The sequence below is a fragment of the Cervus elaphus genome, chromosome 23, assembly GCF_910594005.1.
Source record: "Cervus elaphus chromosome 23, mCerEla1.1, whole genome shotgun sequence".
NCBI lineage: Eukaryota > Metazoa > Chordata > Mammalia > Artiodactyla > Cervidae > Cervus > Cervus elaphus.
In genome coordinates this window covers 10,247,743-10,269,827 of record NC_057837.1, presented here as the reverse complement: position 1 = coordinate 10,269,827, position 22,085 = coordinate 10,247,743, and the positions used below count along the sequence as shown (strand labels likewise).

At 44.8% G+C, this 22,085-nt stretch overlaps 1 long non-coding RNA gene across 1 annotated transcript; it reads left to right on the top strand.

Annotated features, from left to right (window-relative positions):
- Nucleotides 1–267: 267 nt before the first annotated feature.
- LOC122682006 lies at nt 268–20,678 on the top strand. Its single transcript, XR_006337186.1, has 3 exons — nt 268–460; nt 18,233–18,539; nt 20,551–20,678. It is a non-coding gene; the product is annotated as an uncharacterized LOC122682006 (long non-coding RNA).
- The last annotated feature ends 1,407 nt before the right edge of the window (nt 20,679–22,085 follow it).

Below are 22,085 nucleotides of genomic sequence, written 5' to 3'. Positions count from 1 at the left end.
GGCTATGGTTTTTCCAGTAGTCATGTATGGATGTGAGAGTTGGACTATAAAGAAAGCTGAGCGCAGAAGAATTGATGCTTTTGAACTGTGGTGTTGGAGAAGACTTGAGAGTCCCTTGGACTGTAAGGAGATCCAACCAGTCCATCCTAAAGGAGATCAGTCCTGGGTGTTCATTGGAAGGACTGATGCTGAAGCTGAAACTCCAATACTTTGGCCACCTCATGCGAAGAACTGACTCATTGGAAAAGACCTTGATGCTGGGAAAGATTGAGGGCAGGAGGAAAAGGGGAGGACAGGGGATGAGATGATGGATGGCATCACTGACGCAATGGACATGAGTCTGAGTAAACTCTGGGAGTTGGTGATGGACAGGGAGGCCTGGAGTGATGGGGCCGCATAGTCTGACCGGACTGAGCGACTGAACTGAACTGCTTAACTCTTCTCATTTTGCCCTCCTTAGGTGAGGAGAACCTCGTGACTATCCGGGGGAGGTTTTCTGCAACTTGCGGGCGCCGGGGAAGAGGCAGATCGAGGGGCTTTTGGGGTCGGAAACCCCATGTCGTGGCGCGTGCGTCACGGGCGGCTCCGCGCGTGGCCGGAGTCGGGTGGGAGCGTGTGTGGTTCCGAGTCTGCGGCTCCGTCAGAACCAGCACCAGACGGGGGAAAGATGGAGCGGGGGTCGTTTATCCCCTTGTGGTGCGCACTTACTTTCCGTGCTGGGTACGTCTGGCCCAGTCGTAGGGTGCCTACCCTGCCGGATGGCAGGACCCAGGTTCAGATTTGGGGGACGAATTGAAAAGGTGTAACCTGGGTCTTGGAGCCCTCATTTGACTGCTTTGCCTGAACACCAAGGGCTCTGTAGTGTCTGCCCGACGTTTTGTCCACTTTGGTAGCTTTTCCCGAATCCTTGCATTTTCTGGTCGCTGGCTGCCTTCCATCTGGATGATTTTCTGGTATAGCCAGAGGCTGAGGGACCTAAAGAGTCTGTTAAACCTCCAGAAGGACAGCAACAATTGGTTACTCTTTGAGCTACCAGAATAAGGATCTTAGAACTGAGTTCTGAAGTCTTCTGTCTAAATTGTCTCTGTTGGGTAATTTCGCCGAAATTTGGATTACGTGGTCGTCATCAGTGACCAGAACAGGGCCACAGATTTTGTGAGCAGAGTTGTTTTTAGGATTCTTTTTTGGCCGCTGGGAGCCGCAAGCAGGGATCTTAGTTCCCGAACCAGGGAGCCACTGGCGCCCCCTGCAGTGGAAGCTCGGAGTCCTAACCACTGGGCCCACAGGGAAAAGAAAGTCAAGTCGCTGAGTCCTGACTCTGCGACCCCATGGACTGTAGCCTACCAGGCTTCTCCGTCCATGGGATTTTCCAGGCAAGAGTACTGGACTGGGTTGCCGTTTCTTTCTCCAGGGGATCTTCCTGACCCAGGGATTGAACCCAGGTCTCCCACATTGTAGGCAGACGCCACCAGGGAAGTCCCCAGCTTCCCCCCACCCCCACCTTTTTCTGATGTTCATATAGTTTATTGACTTAGGCACAAATCCAGAGTCAGAGAAGGTACAGCAGTATACTGTATCATCAGTCCTCTTGACTTAATGCGTTGAGGGGTCGAGGTTTTTGACACGTTTCTGTTTGTGACAAGTACTCTAATGGCATTCCATGACCTGTCTAACTTGGGTGCTTAGAGGGAGGTGACGGCCAGGTTCAGTAACCTGACAACTTAAGTTCTTGTAGTTAAATGTCTCCAGGTTTTAGGATGTTGCAGTTGATGTTTGTGAACCAGTGAATTTTCCTGTACTGTTTTAAGGTGCTGAAATAGAAAGGCTCCTCATTATAAATGAGCCTCAGGATATCAGTACATTCCTTATCTGGTCAGCTTGACACAATTAACACTAGTAGCTAGAAGATATTTTCATATTTTCAGGAAGCAAGGTCTGAAAAGATTAGTAATTGTGAGACTTGATCAAGAAGCACAAAGTGAAAACCAAACTGTAATGCTTGTTTCTCCTGCACCCTACAGAATGGTACCACTGGTGTGCAACTGCTGCTGGCCAACATTGATCCTGTCTTTTCTATCCTAGGGAAAGATTTTCCCCAGGGTCTGGAAAAGGCTTTCCAGACCCTTCCCACCCACCTCTGCTGAACAAGTTCATTACAATCCCATGACCTTGAAAGAGAGGCTTGGAACTTCCCTGGTGGTCCAGTGGTTAAGAATCCACCTTCCAAAGCAGGGTGCGTGGGTTCGATCCTTGGTCAGGGAACTAAGCCCTCATGCTCTGGAGCTCTCTAGCTGCAATGAAAGATCTTGTGTGCCACGACAAAGACAAATAAATACTTAAAAAAAAAAAAAAAGAGGCTTTCCCTGTGGTTTAAAGGTTTTCTTGGAATGGGGGTATTGCTCAGTTAATAGGGGTAAGATAGAAACAACCGGAAGGGAATCTCAGGCTCCTGAGACATCTACCATTATCATCAGGTGTACCTACCTACCCTGCCTGATAAGCTTAAATGAGCCATCCCTGCTGGCTTCTGTGGCCAGCCCTTTAACTGTTTACTAGATTCCTGCCCTTAGTTAGGGACATCTTTCCAGCAGTTCTTTCCTTTTGTCTTTTACATCCCATCTGTTGGATCCAACACAGTTATTCAGTTGCTCAGCTCTGCCCAGCTATTTGCAACCCCATGAACTGTAGCATGCCAGGCTTCCCTGTCCTTCACCATCTCCCAGGGTTTGCTCAAACTCATGTCCATCGAGTCAGTGATGCCATCCAACCATCTCATCCTCTGTTGTCCCCTTCTCCTGCCTTAAATCTTTCCCAGCATCAGGGTCTTTTCTAATGAGTCAGCTTTTCACATCAGGTGGCCAAAGTATTGGAGCTTCAGCATCAGTCCTTCCAATGAATATTCTGAACTGATTTCCTTTCAGATTGACTGGTTTGATCTCTTTGCAGTCCAAGGGACTCTCAAGAGTCTTCTCTAACATCACAGTTTAAAAGCATCAGTTCTTCGGTGCTCAGCTTTCCTTACAGACTTGGTGACTAGCTGACTTTGTGAGAATGAGTCATTATGCGGGAAGAGCAGAGTATGGCCCCTGGTCTGTGGAGGTGGTAGTCTCTGGACATTCCTTTCTGGCTAATGCATAATGGACCCATTTGTATGTTTGGTTTTCTTCTTCCTGCCTAGTTTTACAGATGAAGCATAGGGCTTCTTGTTTGAGGACTCTTAACAACAAGACAACAGCCCCCAAATGGAGTTGCTTATGTCAACTAAAAAATTATTCATAACCTAAAAGTTGAGAGTTATGTTTTAATTGGCTTGAAATTTTTAGGACTTCAAGCCTGGAAGGCAGCATCTCAAGTAACCCCCAGAGAACTGCTCTGAGGAGACGAGGGGGTAGTTAGGACACATAGGAGTTTTGCATCAGAGTAGGTAGTAGTGTTACTGAAAGTGGGGGTCTGGCTGCTCACTGCTCAAAAGCCAATGAAGAGGCAGGTTTGATGGAAAGAGAAGTTTGCTTTATTTTGGATGCCGGCAAGCAGGAGTAAGGGGGATGGGAGGGTGGACTCCTGTCCAAAGGCCAACTAACCGCCACTGCCCCCCCTACCCCCCACCCACTAACAGTCAGTGGCAAGAGATTTAATACACAAAAAGATAGGGCTACATGCAGAAGTAGCACAGTCAGCTCTGACAGTCAGCTTGAAATCATCAGTGGGCTGATCAGTGTCATCTTGATTGTTTTATGTACAATTAATCTTTGGTTCCAGGGTTAGTTTGTTCCCATTTCCTTGAGGCCAGTTCTTGGGATTGTGGAAGCTTATGTCATGGCTACAGCCTGGTCGTCATGTAGTTAACTTTTTCCACTTGGTGGGGGTTTCAGTATCTATCAGACAGCTCACAAGATATGGCTCAGAATATTAGCTATAGCCCTTTGTTAGGGGACCCACTGACTGAAACCACCTGCCCTGGCCAGGCACCATAATGACCACTTGCACGAGTTATCTTAAACAAGAGGTCCTGGTAAGGAATGCAAAACTAACAAGCTACCACCAGCCAGAACAGTTTGGGAAAAATCAGAAGGAGAGAGGAGACTTAAGTCCAGATGTCCTACCAACATCCCCAAATCCTTATAGCTGGAATCCATCTTGGCTGAGTGACGCATGCACCACCAGGAAGGACGCTGAGTCAGAGTGATTGGCCAGAGACAACCCAGAAGCTAACCCCGTTACCATAAAACCTAAGACTGCAAGCCACGTGGCAGAGCAGTTCTTCTGGGTTCCCTTAGTCTGCTGTTCTCCACCCGTGCACCCCTTCTCAATAAAGTCTCTTGCTTTGTTAGCCCATGTGTCTCTTCAGACAGTTCATTTCTGAGTATTAGACAGGAGCCCACTGTTTTTGTGGGGGGCCTGGAAGGAGTCGCTGTTTTCCTGTAACAGTTGGAAGAGAAAGCCTCTCCATTACTGTCTGACTGCTTCCTCCTTGACATCTGTCTGCTTCTTGCCATGTCTCTCCAGTTCCTTTTTCCTGCTCAGATCAGCCCAGAGAAGAGCAGCAGATTGAGGCACATGCAAACATGTAACTGGGGGGAATCGATGAGACAACAGCATGGAGGAATGTAATAGCATTCTCCATGTAGGCTGAGAACCCCCTACTCTAGCTGCTTTCCCTCCACCAATTCTCATAGACCAGTGCTATCCAATAGAACTTTATGCAATGCTGTAAATAATTCTACTTGTGTGCTGTCCAATGCAGTAGCACTGACTCCATGTGGCTATTGAGTGCAAGCAATATAGTTAGTGCAACTGAGGAGCTGAAAAAATTTTATTATATTTAATTTTAATTAATTTACATTTAAGTAGCTGCCTGTGGCTGGTAGTTACCATATTACGCAGCACCGTCACCTGGTGGGGGTGGGATGACCACTACCACATAAAGCTGGCTTAGCCACCTCTTATAATGGTTCTTCAAGATGTGTCTGGAGGCTGTGGTTAAGTAGTCTTTAGACTTCGGGTTTGTTTTTGTTTTATTTCAGAGACAAGAAATAAAACTTCCAGTTACCATGCTGGTATCCATCAGATGGATACGAATAGTTGTCCATTCTTCAATCTCAGGCAATTCTCAACTTGCACAATGGTCTCCTTCCCCCATTGCAATGAATAAATACTATTGAACTTTCCTTTCCCAATTGTGCCCTCTTTTGTTCGTTCTTTACTGAGTTCCCTTGACCATACCCATGCCTCTTGTCCTTTAAAACACCTTATCTTGACCTCATTTGCCCCCATTTCTCTGCTCTTTATAGTAAAACTACTCCCAAAGAGTGGTCTATTTCCCTCCACTTGCTCAGTTTCTGTTTGTCTTTGAACCTACTCTGACTGGGCTTTGACTCCCCCTAGAATCATACTTGGAGAAGGAAATGGCAACCCACTCCAGTGTTCTTGCCTAGAGAATCCCGTGGACAGAGGAGCCTGGTGGACTGCTGTCTATGGGATCGCACAGAGTCGGACACGACTGAGGCAACTTAGCACGCATGCATGCATTCATTGGAGAAGGAAACGGCAACCCACTCCAGTATTCTTGCCTGGAGAATCCCAGGGACAGAGGAGCCTGATAGGCTGCCATCTGTGGAGTCGCACAGAGTTGGACACAACTGAAGTGACTTAGCAGCAGCAGCAGCAGAATCATACTAAAGCCTCATGTTACCAAACCCAGTGACCAGGTCCCAAGTCTCACCATGCTCACAGCAGTGTTTGACATGGCTGATCACACTGTCCTTGAAATATGTTTTCCCTTTGTTTGTAGTTCACTATCCATTCATTGAATGACTATTTATTGAATGTTACTTGATAAAACTGGGAAAGACTTTGGCATGGAAAGGGAAGTTCTAGAGTGTTCTTCCAGAAATTGTTTCTGAGTTGTCTCTGCCTATCATTGATTTTTAACTAGTTTATAACTCTGTAATTCATGGAAAACTGATAACAAAGCAGGGCTTCCCAGGTGGGTCAGTGGTAAAAAACCCTCCTTCTAATGCAGGAGACCTAAGAGATTTGGATTGATCCCTGGGTCAGGAAGATCCCCTGAAGTAGGAAATGGCAACCCACTCCAGGATTCTTGCCTGGAAAATCCCACGGACCAAGGAGCCTGGCATGCTACAGTCCATGGGGTCACAAAGACTCAGACATGACTTAGTGAGTAAACAACAAATGGTTGTTTTAGTTTCAGGAGTATTACATGGTGACTTAACATTTGTATATATTGTGGAATGATCACCACAATAAGTCTAGTATTCGTCCGTCCCTATATAAATTAGTAAAATATTAGTGACCATATTCCTTATGCTGTATAATACATTCTCGTGGCTTATTTATTTTATAATTGGAGGTTTGTTCCTCTTAATCCTTCATCCATTTCCCCCCACACCCCATTCCCTTGGGTTCTGTTGGTCCTTTAATGGACCGGAACCTGGTGGTCCGGAGTCGATGATGAGAGAGTGAAAGAAGAGGCTAATATTCCCTGGGTTACGCAGCCAGCTTCCGGGCTCCAGGGAATCAGCCAGAAATAGATAGAGATAGAGAGAGAGAAAAAAGAAAGAAAGACATGGGGACCAAAGCTCTGATGGAGTAAAGGTGTTTTAATCAACATGGCGTGGACATATATACTGTAGTTATTCTCTGCAAAGATAAAGATTAAAATTCCAGACTTACAAAACCCAAGGCAATCCCTATTCAAGAGAGAAGTGGGTACTTATCACCATAATGAGAAACTAACAAAGGAAATACCTGGATTCCTCAGCCCCAGGAAAGGCGTGCCTATCCTCTTAATTCCTGAATATTCAGGAATTAATAAGGGCCAAAGGTTTCCTGACAGATCCATAACAGCACACAAGAAGCCTCCTGTTAAATGCTTCCTGACAGGTTCTTTTCTTCTCCCACCATTATTTTCTATCTTTCTTCTCTGGCTGCACTTTGCAGCCTGCAGGATCTTAGTTCCCTGACCAGGGATCAAACCTTGGTCTATGGCAGTGAAAGCATGGAATCTTAACCTCTGGACTGCCAGGGAACTCCCCCACCATTATTTTCTTAGGGCCTAAAGAGTACATGGCACACACAGTAGGTGTTCAATCAATATTGTGCTCCAAAAAATACCTTAGAGTCACTAACTTAATAAAGGGCATCAATGAAAAACTCACAGCTAACATCATGCTTTATGGTGGATAAAATGCATGCTTTCCCCCTAAGATCAGGAAAAAGACAAATATCATCTACTCTCACCTCTTCTATTTAACATGTACTGGAAGTTCTAACCAGTGCAATTTGGCAAGAAAAATAAAAGGCATATCCAGATTAGAAAAAAGTAAAACTATCTCTTTTTGCAGAAGATATAATCTTATATATAGAAAACATTTCTTAAAAATTCACGAAAAAACTGTTTGAACTAAAAATGAGTTTGGCAAGTTGCAGGACATATGATCAATATATAAAATCAATTTTATTTACTTGCAATGAGCAAACCAAAAATTATGAGAATGATTCCATTTATAGTAGCATCAAAAACAACAGATACTTAGGAATAAATTTATCCCAGAACTGCAAGAACTTTACATTGAAATTATGAGATTTTGTCTAAAGGAATTAAAGAAAAACTCCATAAATGGGAAAACTCATGGTCAAGAATTGAAAAAATTTAATATTCTTAAGATGGCAATTCTCCAAAAATTGATCTATAGATTCCATTTAATTCCTTCAAAATTCTGACTGCCTTTTCTTTTTCTTTGCAGAAATAAACTAACCCTAAATTCTTTATGAAATTGTAAGATAACCCAAATAGCTAAAATAATCTTGAAAAAAGAAGAACAAAGTTGGAGGACTCAGACTTCCTGATTTCAAAATTCACTGTAAAGATGCTAATCAAAACTGTGTTGCTGGCATAAAGATAGATACACAGATCAATGGAGTAAAATTGAGAGTTCAGAAATAAAACTCATCCATCTATGATGGATCCATCTATGGTCAATTGACTTCCAATAAAAGTGCCAAGATTATTCATCCATCTATAGTCAATTGATCTATGATGGATCCATCTATAGTCACTTGACTTACAATAAAAGTGCCAAGATTATTCAATGGGGGAAATAATATTATTTTCAACAAATGTTTCTGGGGCAACTGAATAGCCACATGCAAAAGAATAAATGTGGACTTCTAGCTCACACTAAAAGTCGTGGGAGGAAATTGTGCTGGTAACCCAATTTGTGTTAAGGATACACAGATCACAGGCTTCACTGGTGGCTCAGTGGTAAAGAATCTGCCTGCTAATGCAGGGTACACGGTTCAATCCCTGGTCTAGGAAGATCCCACATGCCACGGCGCCACAACTATTGAGCCTGTGTGCAGGAACCTGGGAACCCCAACTACTGAGCCCTGAGCCACCACTACTGAAGCCCCTGGGCCCTAGCGCCTGTGCTCTGTAGCAAGAGAAGCCCCCCACTGAGAAGCCCGTGCACCGAAACCAGAGTAGCACCCAATCCCTGCAACTAGAGAGAAGCCCAAGCAGAAAGCAAGAACCAGCACCGCCAAAAATAAGTAAATAAATAAAATTTACTTATTTGTTTTTTTATATGGAAATACACAGATCATGACCTGCTGAACAAGGAGGCACAAAGTGGGTTGGCAAGTAGCTCCCTCAGCATCCAGGTACCCATTCTGAGGACGTGAAAACCCCAGAGTCATTTTGACTGAAAGCACAGTGTCAATATACTCACATAAAGAAAGTAAAGTTACAAGATTTATTATTTACAAATCCCAGAAATGGGGCCAGGGACACAATGAACTAGGGGAAGGGCAGTCTTCCACTTGAGCCAGAATTAGAGAGCAGGGCAGCCAGCACTTGTTACTTACAAACTGGTTGTGATGGAAGTAACAGACTTTTCTCTGGCTCAACTCTAAGTGGTTATTTTAAATAATTTTCCCAGAAAAGGAAAGTGGGAAATTGAAATATTATTTCATATGCAAATACAAAAATAATAGCAATAGTAAGTATTGGAAAGGATGAAGAGAAATTGGAATCCTAGTACATTGCTGGTGAGAAAGTTAAATGATACATCTATTGTGAAAAATATTTTGACTGTTCCTCAAAAAGTTATAGTATTACTATAAAACCCAGCAATTCCACTATGTTTGTACCTAAGAGAAATGAAAACATGTTCCACACAAAATGTGCACGTGAATGTTAATACTGTCATTATTCATAATAGCCCCAAGGTGGAAACAATCTAAATGTCTATTAACTAATCCACAAATAGACAAAATGTGGTATAACTGCACAATGGGAGATCATGCAACCTGTAAAAGAAATGAAATACTTATATATGCTATAACACTGATGGACCTTGGAAATATCAAGTGAAAAAAACAGACCAAAAAGATGCTACATATTATACAATTTCATTTATAGAAAATGTCCAAAAGAGGCAAATCCGTAGAGACACAGAGCAGATTAGTGTTTGCCAAAGGCTGGGGGCAGGGCAAAATGGGAAGTTACTGCTTAATTGGTACAGGGTATCTTTTTGGTTGATATCCTCTGGAACTAGATAGTAATTATGGTTGTACAACATTGTGAATATACTAAAAAACCCAAAAAAACCCTCGAATTGTACACTTTAAAATGATTATTAAAACTGGATTTTAAGTGGTACAAATTTTTACTTCAATTAAAAAGGAAGAGAAGGAAAATGAATATGGCATAGAGAAGAAAACAGTTAAGGAGACCGGTGTGTGGCCCTGTCTCCACAGCTACGCTGAGATTAGATGGAGGACAGGGGAGGGGCACGGGTCCCACAGGTTTACAACAGGAACCTTCATCCTGAGTGGTCTGTATGCTGCTATGATTTAGGAACTTGCTACTGAAGGAAGGAAAACACAGATCTAGGGAATCAGCTGGTGGTCTCTCTCAAATAGCCGTTCACTGCTTTATATTTAATTTTTTCTTGATAAAGCCACCAACAAGGAAACTAAACCCAGGATCATTAAAAGGCTGAGGTTGGCATTTCTGCCAATCATTCCAGTAAGGAAACACCTCACGCCAAGTTGAGGCTTTGTTAAGACCCGGAACTTTGCCTTCGTGGGTCCATTTGGATCAGCTCATGCATTTGGTAAACCCTGTCTCTTTGGGTACATTCTCTGTTGTGAGAGAGATTTGAGCAACTCTTGCAAGCATTACCACTCAGAGCAATGGAGGAAGGAGGGCTCGCTATTGCTGTGTAACAACCCTCTCTTAAAAAAAAAAAAATTCAAAAAAAAAAAAGATTTACTTATTTATTTGCTGGCTGTGGTGGGTCTTCGTTGCTGTGTGAGGGCTTCCTCTAGTTGCAGCGAGCAGGGGCTCCTCTTCATTGCGGTGTGTGGGTTTCTCATTGCAGTGGTTTCTCTTGTTGTGGACACAAGCTCTGGGCATTTGGGCTTCAGTAGTTGCAGGACATGGGCTCAGTAGTTGCAGGGCATGGGCTCAGTAGTTGTGCCTCTCCGGCTCTAGAGTTTGGGCTCAGTAGTGGTGACGCACAGGCTTAGTTGCTCGTGGCATGTGGAATCCTCCCGGACTGGGGATCGAACCAGTGTCCCATGCATTGCAAGGCAGATTCTTAACTACTGGACCAGCAGGGAAGTCCCAACAGCCCACTCTTAAACTTCGTGGTCCAAAACAACATTTTGCTTGCCCATAAGCCTGCAGTTGGGGAAGTGCTCGATGGGGACAGCACATCTCTGCGTTTGAGTCCCTAGATCTGCTCAAAGGCTGGGGGCTGGAATTCTCTGAAACCTTGCTCACACACGTGGCTGCCGCTGCTCATACACCCATATTGGTGATGGGTGGTCAAGGCTGGGTTTGTGGCCTTTGCATGTGACTGGTAACAGGAATCCCAGGTCAAGGATCCCAAATGGGCCAGTGAAAGCAATGTTGCTCTTTATGACCTATTTTTGGAAGTCACATAGCATCCTTCTACCACCTGGGTGCAAAGTGAAGGAGGAACAGAGACCCACCCCTTGATCGAGGAGAATCTATGTCCATTGAAAGAAGAGTATGTGGAGCAAGTGGGACATGATAATGGAACCATGTTTGGAAAATACAATCCTTCACTGAAGGATAGATTATTAGATATTAGATTAGATATTAGATTATTAGATAGATAGATATTAGATAGATTATTAGATAGATTATTCCTACCAACTGCCCATATCATGTGTGGGGTGTGTGTGTGTGTGTGTGTGTGTGTGTGTGTGTGTGTACTGTGCTTTTCCTTTAACCTACTCATATTCATGACTCCCTGCTGTCTGGAGTCTGACCTTGGAAAAAGCCCCTTATCTCTCCATATTCTGGGCCATGGGACACCTTGGGAGAGAGTGTCAGGCTTTATTTAGCACTTTTTAATGAAATCTGCAGAGCTCCCAGGGTTATAAATCATGTGCCGAAAGTTTGGGCTTTGTGCTTAATGGCAAAGCTAAGACGAAATGCCTTCCTCTTGGGTTTCCAGCATCTTATTAACTGGCTTAGAAATATTACCACTCAGCCGTTTCCAAAGTTTTCTTTCTAATAACCCTTTCATCCTGTTAGTACATTTAATGGATCTCTTCCCTTTTTTTCAGAATGAAGAAACCTAAGTTATCTTTCTCTGATCACCCTGAAGTACTTACTTATTCCAAGACTCTTTATAATTCTTTATTCCCGTCAAGCAGCCTGCTCAGTCCCCTTCCTTTAGCCCACATGCCAAAGTTGTCACAAAGCTCAAGTGAGCTTGCATCACACACATAGCAGGGTCCTAGCAATGCTATTTACTTGCTTATTTTAGTTTTGGCTACACCGGGTCTTCATTGTTTTTGTGCGGGCTTTCTCTAGTTGCAGTGAGCAGGGCCTAATCTTCGTTAAGGTCTGCAGGCTTCTCTTGTTGCGAAGCACAGGCTTTAGGTGCGAGGGCTTCAGTAGTTGCCGCATTTGTGGGCTCAGTAGTTGTGGCAAGGGGCTTAGTTGCTCCATGGCATGTGGAATCTCCCTGGACCAAGGATAAAACCTGTGTCCCCTCCACTGGCTGGTGGATTCTTACCCACTGCGCCACCAGGAAAGTCCAGCAGTGCTTATTAGTTACAAATTCATCGGGCTGCAAATAACCAAACTCCCAGTAGCTTGTCGGATAGTAATTTGTCTATTTTACATAAAAAGTCCACAGATGATTCCTGCTTCTAGCAGTGATAGACTGGCTTATTGCTCACCAACACTCTCACCAAGAACAACCAGAAAAGCTGCAGAAAATATATGGAATATGCCTGAGCTATCAGAGAGCCAATGAGGCAGTGGGGACTTGAAGAGCCAGATCCCAGAGAGAAGGGAAGTGCAGAGAGGGGAGTCCCGCTAAATTTGTGCCGCAGCCCTCAGAAGGGAGCAGAGTCCTGAGGACAGATCCGGTTCCGGGCATTAAATTTGTAACTGTTGGAGGTCCTGGTGACCCCAGGGGAGGAGCTGTGAGGGGAGGGTGGCCATGAAAGGACATTCAAAGAGCTTCAGGGCAGCGACTACATACCAACCAGTAAAACAGTATTTCAGGCTTCCCTGATGGCTCGGTGATAAAGAATCCTCCTGCAATGCAGGCGATGCAGAGGGCTCGGGTTCGATCCCTGGGTCTGGAAGTTCGCCTGGAGGAAGGCCTGGCAGCCCACTCCAGTATTCTTGCCTGGAGAATCCCATGGACCGAGGAGCCCAGTGGGCTATCGTCCATGGGGTCACAAAGAGTCGGACATGACTGAGCACAGCAAAGCACGAAGCAGTGTTTCAAAAATTTAACAAGCACCAGTGAATCTAGGAAAAATTAACTGCCCACCATAAATCTCAGAGAGGCAAAACCATTTGTTAAATCCGGGTATGTCAGAACATTATTTTTATAACAGGTAACAAGTCCAACAAGCTTCTGCGCGGCTTTGATTAAATCAGGTGAAGATGAGGAAAGGTGCTGGAACTTCCTGTTGTGGAGAGTGTGGTCAGAGGCTCGGGAAAGCGCCAAACAGCATCCCGGCCTCTTCTTTCACTTGGTCCTTGGACAAATGTGTATTGTGACTTCTTCAAGGCCTGGTGATGTATCATACTTAACACTAAGAAAACCGGAGTTTCTCACACCTGGGTGTCTTCCCCTGCAAGCTGCTAGCCATTCCTTCCTCGGGCAGAAAAGCACCTGTGCTAGTGTACCTGTGAAATGTCAAGTTTCTGGCCCATAACAGGTTTAAGAGCGGCTGCTCTAATCCCCAGTCCACCTGTCCCCTGGGGAGATAGGACCCAGGTCTGGCAATCTGGAACTGGGAACAGGTGCCATGGCACTTAGCTGGGTTGTGCTGGGAAGGGGGCCTTGGGAGCTTTTTTCCTGTTTAAATTTGAGGCTGTGCCGAGGACCAATCTAACTGCACTCCTTCAATTACACTTTCATCTTTGAGAATAATTGTCTTTCTAAAACAGACACATGCACTTTTGGGACTTTGAAAGAAGAAACAGATTTCCACTTAAAACCAGTCTTCTCCTCCTACTTTTTTTTTTTTTTTAAATACCTGTTTCAAGCTGTTTTTATCTTTCTCATTATATTTTGGTTTGCCCTTTAAGTAAAGACCTTTCTTAACCTAGCGGCCATTTTATTCAGCTTCCCGACCTGAGAAAATGTTCCCTGCCTGTGGAGTACGAGGGCGTTAAGCCAGTGTTTGCCTAACCTTTGCTTCAAGCATCATCTTACCTTTTAATAAAACACACTCCAAAGGCTTCACTACAGGTTTTTCGTAGCTCCGAGTCGTGTTAATACCAGGAAGAGGAGAAATTAAAGAACTATCTTGTTTGAATAGTAAGTCCTTCCATGATGAATCTGAAAGTGATGCAGGTCTGAAAGTCAAATAGTATTCTGTCTTCCCTGCAGGGATGGGAGCTTATGGGGAGTTCTGACCATGGACAGCTTAGAATGCTTGCCCTTCTGAAGTGGGAATAGCTTGGGACAAAGCTGAGCTGTTGGGAGGGGAAGCTATTTTGGCTCTTCTCTGTTTAGGAGTGGGCTGGGCTGGAACCTGAAGGGAAGAATCCCAACCTTCTACCACCCTGTCTTCCGCCATCTCTCCTTAGTGGAGGAGTAATTGTAAATCTGAGTGTCAGATGGCAAGACACTCACTGCGCCAAGCCCTACTCCTGCATGAGGACCGCTGGGCTTATAAGACATGTGGCTCTTCCAGCTCCTTCTTTTTCATCTCCTGCATCTTTGCACGCCAGGCTTTCTCACATTCAGTTTTGCTTCCGGCTTCTCTGGAGAGGGTGTGCCTGTTGAGGATGGAACTGGTTGTCTATCCTTTTTGTCTTGGATTTGGTTTCCCCGAGAAACAGACCCAGAAACAAGGATAGGAATGGATGTAATTTCTTAGAGAGGTGATTCCAGGGATCAAGATAGGGGAGTGGGAAAGTGACAGGGGAGAAGAAGAGACAGCCACGAAGTGTGTGTTATCAAGGCAGTCATCCCTGTAGGCACCTGGACCTCAGTTTCACTCGGAACCTCTGGCAGATTCAGCTAGGAGTTATCCCCTCCAAGGGTGAGGTGCTGATAAACAATACACCAACGCTTTCAGTCACTGGTTAAGGGATCCTTCCGTGGGCCTGCGTGCTAACTTGATTCAGTCATTTCTGATTCTTTATGACCCTATGGACTATAGCCCACCAGGTTCCCCTGTCCATGGGATTCTCCAGGCAAGAATATTAGAGTGGGTTCCCATGCCCTCCTCCAGGGGATCTGCCCAACCCAGGGATTGAACCTGCGTCTCCTGCATTGCAGGTGGATTCTTTACCACTGAACCACCAGGGAAGCCCAAGGGATCCTTCTAGGGGGTGTCAAGCCTCTGGTACATCCAGACTGCCTGGAAGTGTAGAGCAAATTCAGCTGACCAAAAAGGCCATCATGCAAAGAGATGCAGATGTCACAGAGCAGGTGTCAGGAGTACCTGCTTTTCTTCCTGTCTATTGTTGTGACTCCTCCATCAAAGTTGAGGGGGCTCCACCATTTGTCCACACAGTCAGTTGAATGCTGTGCCACAGACCCAGGCGACCAGGACTCGAGGAAGCAAGAATGTGGAAACCTGGCTGCCCATCTGAGCCTCGCTCTTCAACCCTGCCTATGGTGCAGAAGCCCTGTATGAGGAGATGCGGGCATCACTGGATGCTTGAAAGTAAAAAAGTGGTAGTGTGAGTGGCTCAGTCATGTCCGACTCTTTGCGACCCCATGGACTGCAGCCCACCAGGCTCCTCCATCCATGGCGTTTTCCAGGCAAGAGTACTGGAGTGGGTTGCCATTTCCTTCTCCAGGCTTTGGATGCTTGCCCAGTGGTCAACTGAGCTGATATTTTGCCACTCACTTGGTTCTTTCACCTTGTGGATACCCCTCCCTTGGTAGGAATCTCAGGAGGGGAGAAGGTGCAAGAGTATAGGATTTGGAGGACCCAAACCCAAATTCCAGCTCCTAGTATGTATTTCAGCCTTCTTTTGCTTTCCTTCTTTTCAGATTGTCAATTTTAAAAATTGTAGTACTCTGTCACATGAAAGCAGGAGCTTTTACAGAGATGGGCAGGACTGTTTTCCTTCTTTTAAATTTAAATTCAATAGCAACTTCAAAAAAAAAAAAAAATCACACCAGCCCCTTCAAGCCATGAGCCAAGACAAGCAGAGGTTAAGTTTGGATTTTGTTCAGAAGTCTACATTTGTATATGCTTCCACTATGAGATAAAGTAACCAGTTTCAAATTCAGCTGCTGCTGCTGCTGCTAAGTCGCTTTGATCATGTCCGACTCTGTGCGACCCCATAGACGGCAGCCCACCAGGCTCCCCCGTCCCTGGGATTCTCCAGGCAAGAATACCGGAGTGGGTTGCCATTTCCTACTCCAATGCATGAAAGTGAAAAGTGAAAGTAGGTCTCCAATTGCATATCATTTTTAAACAAACCCACAATTCTAACAGATGAGAGCTGCATGGTGTACCTTTCTCCCCTTCTCAGCTTGGAAAGTCCCTTGCACATTTAGTTATTAATGTTTAAGTAAATTCCTCCTCTAAGGAATGAGAAATGTCAACATTAAGCTAAATGTTCACTGTTTAAATTTTAATTGTATCCGCAAGTGTACAGAGACTCTGTAAATATAATTGTGTGCCTAGGAAGCTCTCCCCAGAAAGGTTAAACAGGGTGGCAACGGCAAAGGAGGGGAAATAAAGGGGAAAAGAGATCCATGTCAGGTAAAGGCAGCTAGCGCTGTTGAAATTGACAGTGCATATATTACCGAGGGGTAAGGGAGTGCTGTTTTTGCTTGAAAAATAATAGAACACTGTAATCATCTTTTGGAAGAAGCTGTAAAGCTAGGAGGACATGATAGCTGTTGGAAAAGCAATCAAGCAGTCTCCTAGTCCTCCAGGAGTGAAAATAAGTGCTGGAAGAAACGCAGATAGCCTGCAGCCCTCCTCATGCCTCAGCCCTTCACTAGCCCTGAGCCCTTCCCGAGCTGATGAAGGCGTTTGGCGGAATGTTACACGGGGAGCTGGGGCGCGCATAGCTAGCTGCATGAAGCAGAAGGACTGTGTTTAAAATCATCGAGAAAGGAATCTGCTGATGGTCATCTGTAACAGGCGCATTGCAAAACGGAGGTTCTCTGTGCCGTGTCCTGTCGCTGGAAGGCGTGTACCCATTTCTCAGGTATCCAGCTCTACCCAATGGTTGCTTAGGAAAAAAAAAAAAAAAAACGCCTGGCTGAACTCGGACCAGATCATTGCTTAGGCTTTCCTAGGATTTATTATTCCTTCAACGTTCATTTACTGATGAATATCACCCCTTACAGTAGACTTTCTTAACCTGGATGCTATTGCCCTTTGGCTCTGGCTCACTCTCCGCTGGGGCTTTCTTGGCGTCTAATGGGATGTTTAGCAGCATTACTGGCCTCTACCCACTAGAGGCCAGTCGTGTCCCCATCCACTTGTGACAATCAAAAATGTCTCTGTATACAAATCAACTTACAGAGACAGACTCACACAGAACAGACTCACATAGTTCCCAAATGGAGAAGTGGGTGGGGAAAGGATAAATTAGGAGTTTGGGATTAGCAGATACAAACTACTCTATATAAAATAGATAAAATGTACAGCACAGGGAACTCTGCTCAATGTTATGTGGCAGTCTGGGTGGGAGGGGACTTTGGGGGAGAAGGGATACATGTATATGTGTGGCAGAGTCCCTTGCCATTCACCTGAAACTTTCACAACTTTGTTAACTGGCTATACCCCAATACAAAATATAAAGTTTGGAAAAAATATCCTACTCTATAGCACACAGAACTACACTCAATGTCTTGTAATGACCTATTGATGTAATGGAAAAGAATCTGAAAATTTACATATGTATTTATAAAACTGAATCATTTTGCTCTACACCTGAAACTAACACAGCATCGTAAATCAACTATGCTTCAGTAAAAAGAAAAATGTCTCCAGACATCGCCAAGTGTCTCCAAGATTGAGGTATGGGGTCAAAATGCGCTCAGTAGAGAACTGCCCTGTTAGCTCAAGTAGAAATCTAGACTTTTTTCTTTTCTTTGATCATATTCCTGTGTGATGTTGTGGACAGCTTGTTACTTGAATCCAGGGTGTCTAACTGCATTCCCTGCCCCCACGCTTGATTAAACAAGTGATCTTGGACATTGAGTCCTATGCCTTCAGCCACCCCCATGACGCCTCTGCAGGGGAGTGGGTGTCATGTTAACTGTTTTCTAGAGAAGCATCTACTCTCTGAGCTCAAGGTGCTATTCCTGCTTCCTACAAATGAATTAAGTCAACTAAAACAATCTGTAAACTCTGCAGGGCTCCATCATTAAGGCAAACATACAAAATGAGTCAAAGTGAAAAGTCAGCTTTCCCCTAAAGTGTGACTTTTTAAATTAGTTGAATTGATTACAAGGTGAGCAATAATGGCGTATTAACACCACCCTGATCCATGCCGTGTGACGGGCAGATTTTAAGAGTGTGGGTGATGGAGGGGAGGGTGGAGTGTGTAGTCGAGTCCATTCCAGGAGGTGATTCTGGATGCTGTGAAGGAGACTCACACCCTGACTTGCAGACTCAAGTTTAGAAATTTATCTCTGTATGCCAGACCCCACGTCCACCACTAGATGTCACCCTGGTCCCACCAAAGTCTCACTAACGCACATCATCGTTTCAGGGTCCATGGAAGCCGTGGAGAAGGAAATCAAAGGCCTGATTAGCTGCCTCTTGCCCACAAAGGATGCCGTAGGTACAGGATGCTGTGAGGATGAAGTGAAATGGAGCACACGGTGAGGAGCTGGGCTGCAGCAGATCAAGTCGGTGCTCGCCCCAAACGCCCTGAAAGTCCCTGTAAGGGTTGGCAGAGAGAACCAGAACTGCCTCGAGGTGATATCCCCCCACTGCAACCTTTAATGAAGATCAGTCAGCTTCTTGACTGGGTCCCTATGGCCCCTAAGACGTCGCTTTCTGCACCTGAGCCCCAGGTGGGACGAGGCAGAAGCCAAGGCTACAAAGGCGTTGCCGGGTTTGCTCCTTGTTGAACTCCTGCCCTGTCCTGCTGCCCCTCTCTCCCTCACCTGCTTCTCCTGGGAGTCATTCTTCCTTCAGTCACTGTCCATGAACCCTCATCTCAGGGTCAGCTTCTGGGGAACCTCCTCTAAGATACTGGTTTACAGTTGGTACGCAAAATAGTTGGTTCCTTTCCCCACGATCATCTATCTATCTGTCTGCTTCAGGTAACAGTGGGGTTTGGAAACTCAATTACCCAGGGTGGTCCCAGCACCCCCTGCCTTTTTGTGCAGGAAGACCAGCATTGCCAGTCTATCCGGGTGACCCACTCTACGTCTACTGTCCCCCGAGCCCGGCTGAGGCTGGCTCTGGGAACCAACATGTCTCTCGTGTCTTTGGGAGTCAAGGCTCAGGCTTTTGTCTGTTGATCCGTTTGTGCTGGCACTGATACCAGTACCTTCCGGCTCAGGGAAAGATCCAGAAGCAGATTATATGATCCTTAAGTCATTCTGGAGGCAAGAGGGACAAGGGGGAGGAGAAACCGCAGGAGAGCATTAACGAGGGCTGAGTGACTGCGGGTCCAGGGACCACGACTCAGGTTTCCGCCTTGGGTTTGTGGGAATCTAAAAGCTGGCATGGGATTGTTTTAAAAAGTAATTTTATTTCATTCAGTTTATTGGCCACACCACAGGGCTTGTGGGATCTTAGTTCCCTTACCAGGGATTGAACCCATACCCCTGGCATTGGAAGCGTGGAGTTTTAAGCACGAGGGAAGTCCATGATTGTTTTTCCCCAGCTTGACATAGGATGGCTCAAACAAATTAACATTCCCATCTCAACTGGTTCGTTTGGCCAGAATAAACTCACGTGCTGCAGCAAATAGGGAGAAGGAAGAGGGAAGGTAAGAAGAAATGGGGTGGGGGAGAAGGAGGGGTAGATTTAACAGCTCAAGCTCATTTTTTATCTCCCAACCATACTGACTTTAGTGTAGCTTACTCTTGAGAAAAATGATTAAAACAATTGTTCACAGGTGACAGAAAAGTCATTTCCATTTAGAAAAATATTTAAATCATGGTTTGGGGAACATTCCCTGTCTTTGTTAATAATGGGTTAGAGTGTAGGTTATATAAAGCGTGTGGATCAATAGATCATTTTCCTGATTAAATTACCTCTACACTGTGGTTTTTTTAGGTGATACAGCTGAGAAGACACCATACTGTGGAAAGGCCTTTAAGTCATAAAAATTGTATTTCAAGGGTACAACATGGAATAGTATTAGTTTGTGTGATTTCCCTTTCTCTTTGCTGCGCCACCCCCCCCCCCCCATCAGCGTTCAGATATATAAGGCTGCTTGTTGAAGAAATGAGATTTTTTTTTTGTTTGTAGTACTTGGTCCTATGTCTTCTCTCCATACGGAGCTGAAATACCCACTCGCTCCAGAGATTTGTTTACATGTGACATGAATGAAGCTTCCTATTTCCCTGTATGGAATTGTGGGCACGGCCAGTAAACTTGAGAAACAATAAATGCCCACACTTATCAAGGGTCAGGAGCCCATGATGCTAAGAGTGCTGGCATCTTCAATTTACCTCTTTTCTAAGCGTATGAAATATGCTAGGGTTTTCTAAAACTTGACTGTGCCAAAACCACTGCTGAATTTAACCACACTGTGAACATTGAACGAAGTCAACTGTGACTCAAGTATTTTTTGCACAAACTGTGTCTTTACCAAAATCATCAGGGCGGGGAAGGAGGTGGGGACCCTAATAATCTGGATTTTCTGGTAGAAGTTGACTGGAGGCTTGATTATCCTGACAATCACATCAGTTACTCTGTTTCACTTTGCCATTTCACATAGCAAGTCAGGAAAAAAAAAAACATTGCTAGGACTGGTGGGGAAAGGGTTTTAAGAATTCACAGCTGGGAATTGAAAAACTGGGTCTCTATTCTTAAAATCTGATTGAGATTCTGATTTACCTTCTGCAGGTTTGCAGAGAGCAAAAGCAACTTGCCCAACCACAGGCCCCTTGAACAAGAGATACGACTTTTAACAAAAAGGAATGCACAACACAAGACAAGTGCTCGGGCCTGGTGCACTGGGAAGATCCAGAGGAATCGGGTGGAGAGGGAGGTGGGAGGGGGGATCGGGATGGGGAATACTTGTAAATCCATGGCTGATTCATGTCAATGTATGACAAAAACCACTACAATATTGTAAAGTAATTAGCCTCCAACTAATAAAAATAAATGAAAAAAAATTAAAAAAGAATGCTATTACAGCAGAAATGTGCTGCCCAACAGCAGGAAGAGATAAGCTCATGGTGTTTTCAGCAGGTAATGAAAGTGGTGCCTTAAATTGCCCTTTCTTCCCGTTTGCTGAATGTTTGTTCCAGGGAAATAGCCAAGAAAGGGAATTCTACAGCCTGTTCTCTGAAAATGAGGTGCCTCACAGATCTATGGGCTCATTAATTAGGTCAGTCTTTGATAGTTTCTGCAGGACAGCAAGGGATTTACTCTGAAAGACCTCTAGCCACTTCTTTATTAGCCATCCCAAGGATATGTCACAACTTCAAGCACTCAGAAGGAGCGGCTAAAATCAAGCAAAGTCGCTCTTGGCTGGACATCAGATAGCGGGAGAGTCTGATGGCCTCCTGCCATTGGCAATATCCTTTGAGGACGCAGGAGGGTGACAGCGGGAAGGATTCTAAGAAAGAAGGCATTGAGGCTTATAAGGGAACAGTATCTCCCTGGTGCCCAGGTGTTTTTCAACATTATTTTGACAGAGCACCAGAAACATTTCCCCAGTAATGAAGATAGGAAAGAGGTGCCATCCCAGATGTTAAATATAACATTTGTCAGGCTTGTGTATGTGTGTGTCTGCATCTTCATGCTAAGTATTTGCAGAATGCCTTGCAAACAACTTCCAAAAACCTATGGAGAAAGACGGAAGTGTTCTGGAAATAAAAGATGCGCAAGATATACTTTTGATTCACTTAGAAAAATCTGTAGGTCTTCCAAGGTTTCAAAATATTTTATGCTTTAAAAAAAAAAAAGTATTTATTTGGCTGTGTCCAGCCTTAGTTGCGGCGTGTGGGACCTTTGTTGCAGCATGCAGGATCTTTCGTGGGGCGCACGGACTCTCTAGTTGTGGGGCAGGGCCTCAGTAGTTCTGGCCTACAGGCTTAGTTGCTCCTCAGCATGTGGGATCTCGGCTCCCAGACCAAGGATGGAAGCCGTGTCCCCTGCATTACAAGGCAGATTCTTAACACCTGGACCACCAGAGAAGTCCCTCAAAAAGATTTTAAAAGCCGCTCATTTTGAAGTTAATTTTACTAATGTTTATTACACACTTCCTGTGTACTGTGCACTGTGCTGGGTGATTTTACAAACAGTATCTCACTTAATTTAATCCCCTTAATCACCCCCACAGGTAGTTACTGTTATCTTCAAAGGCATTGTTATTCCCATGTGTAGATGAGTAAAATGGGAAGCAAGAGTTTCAATGACACGAACCTGGTGAC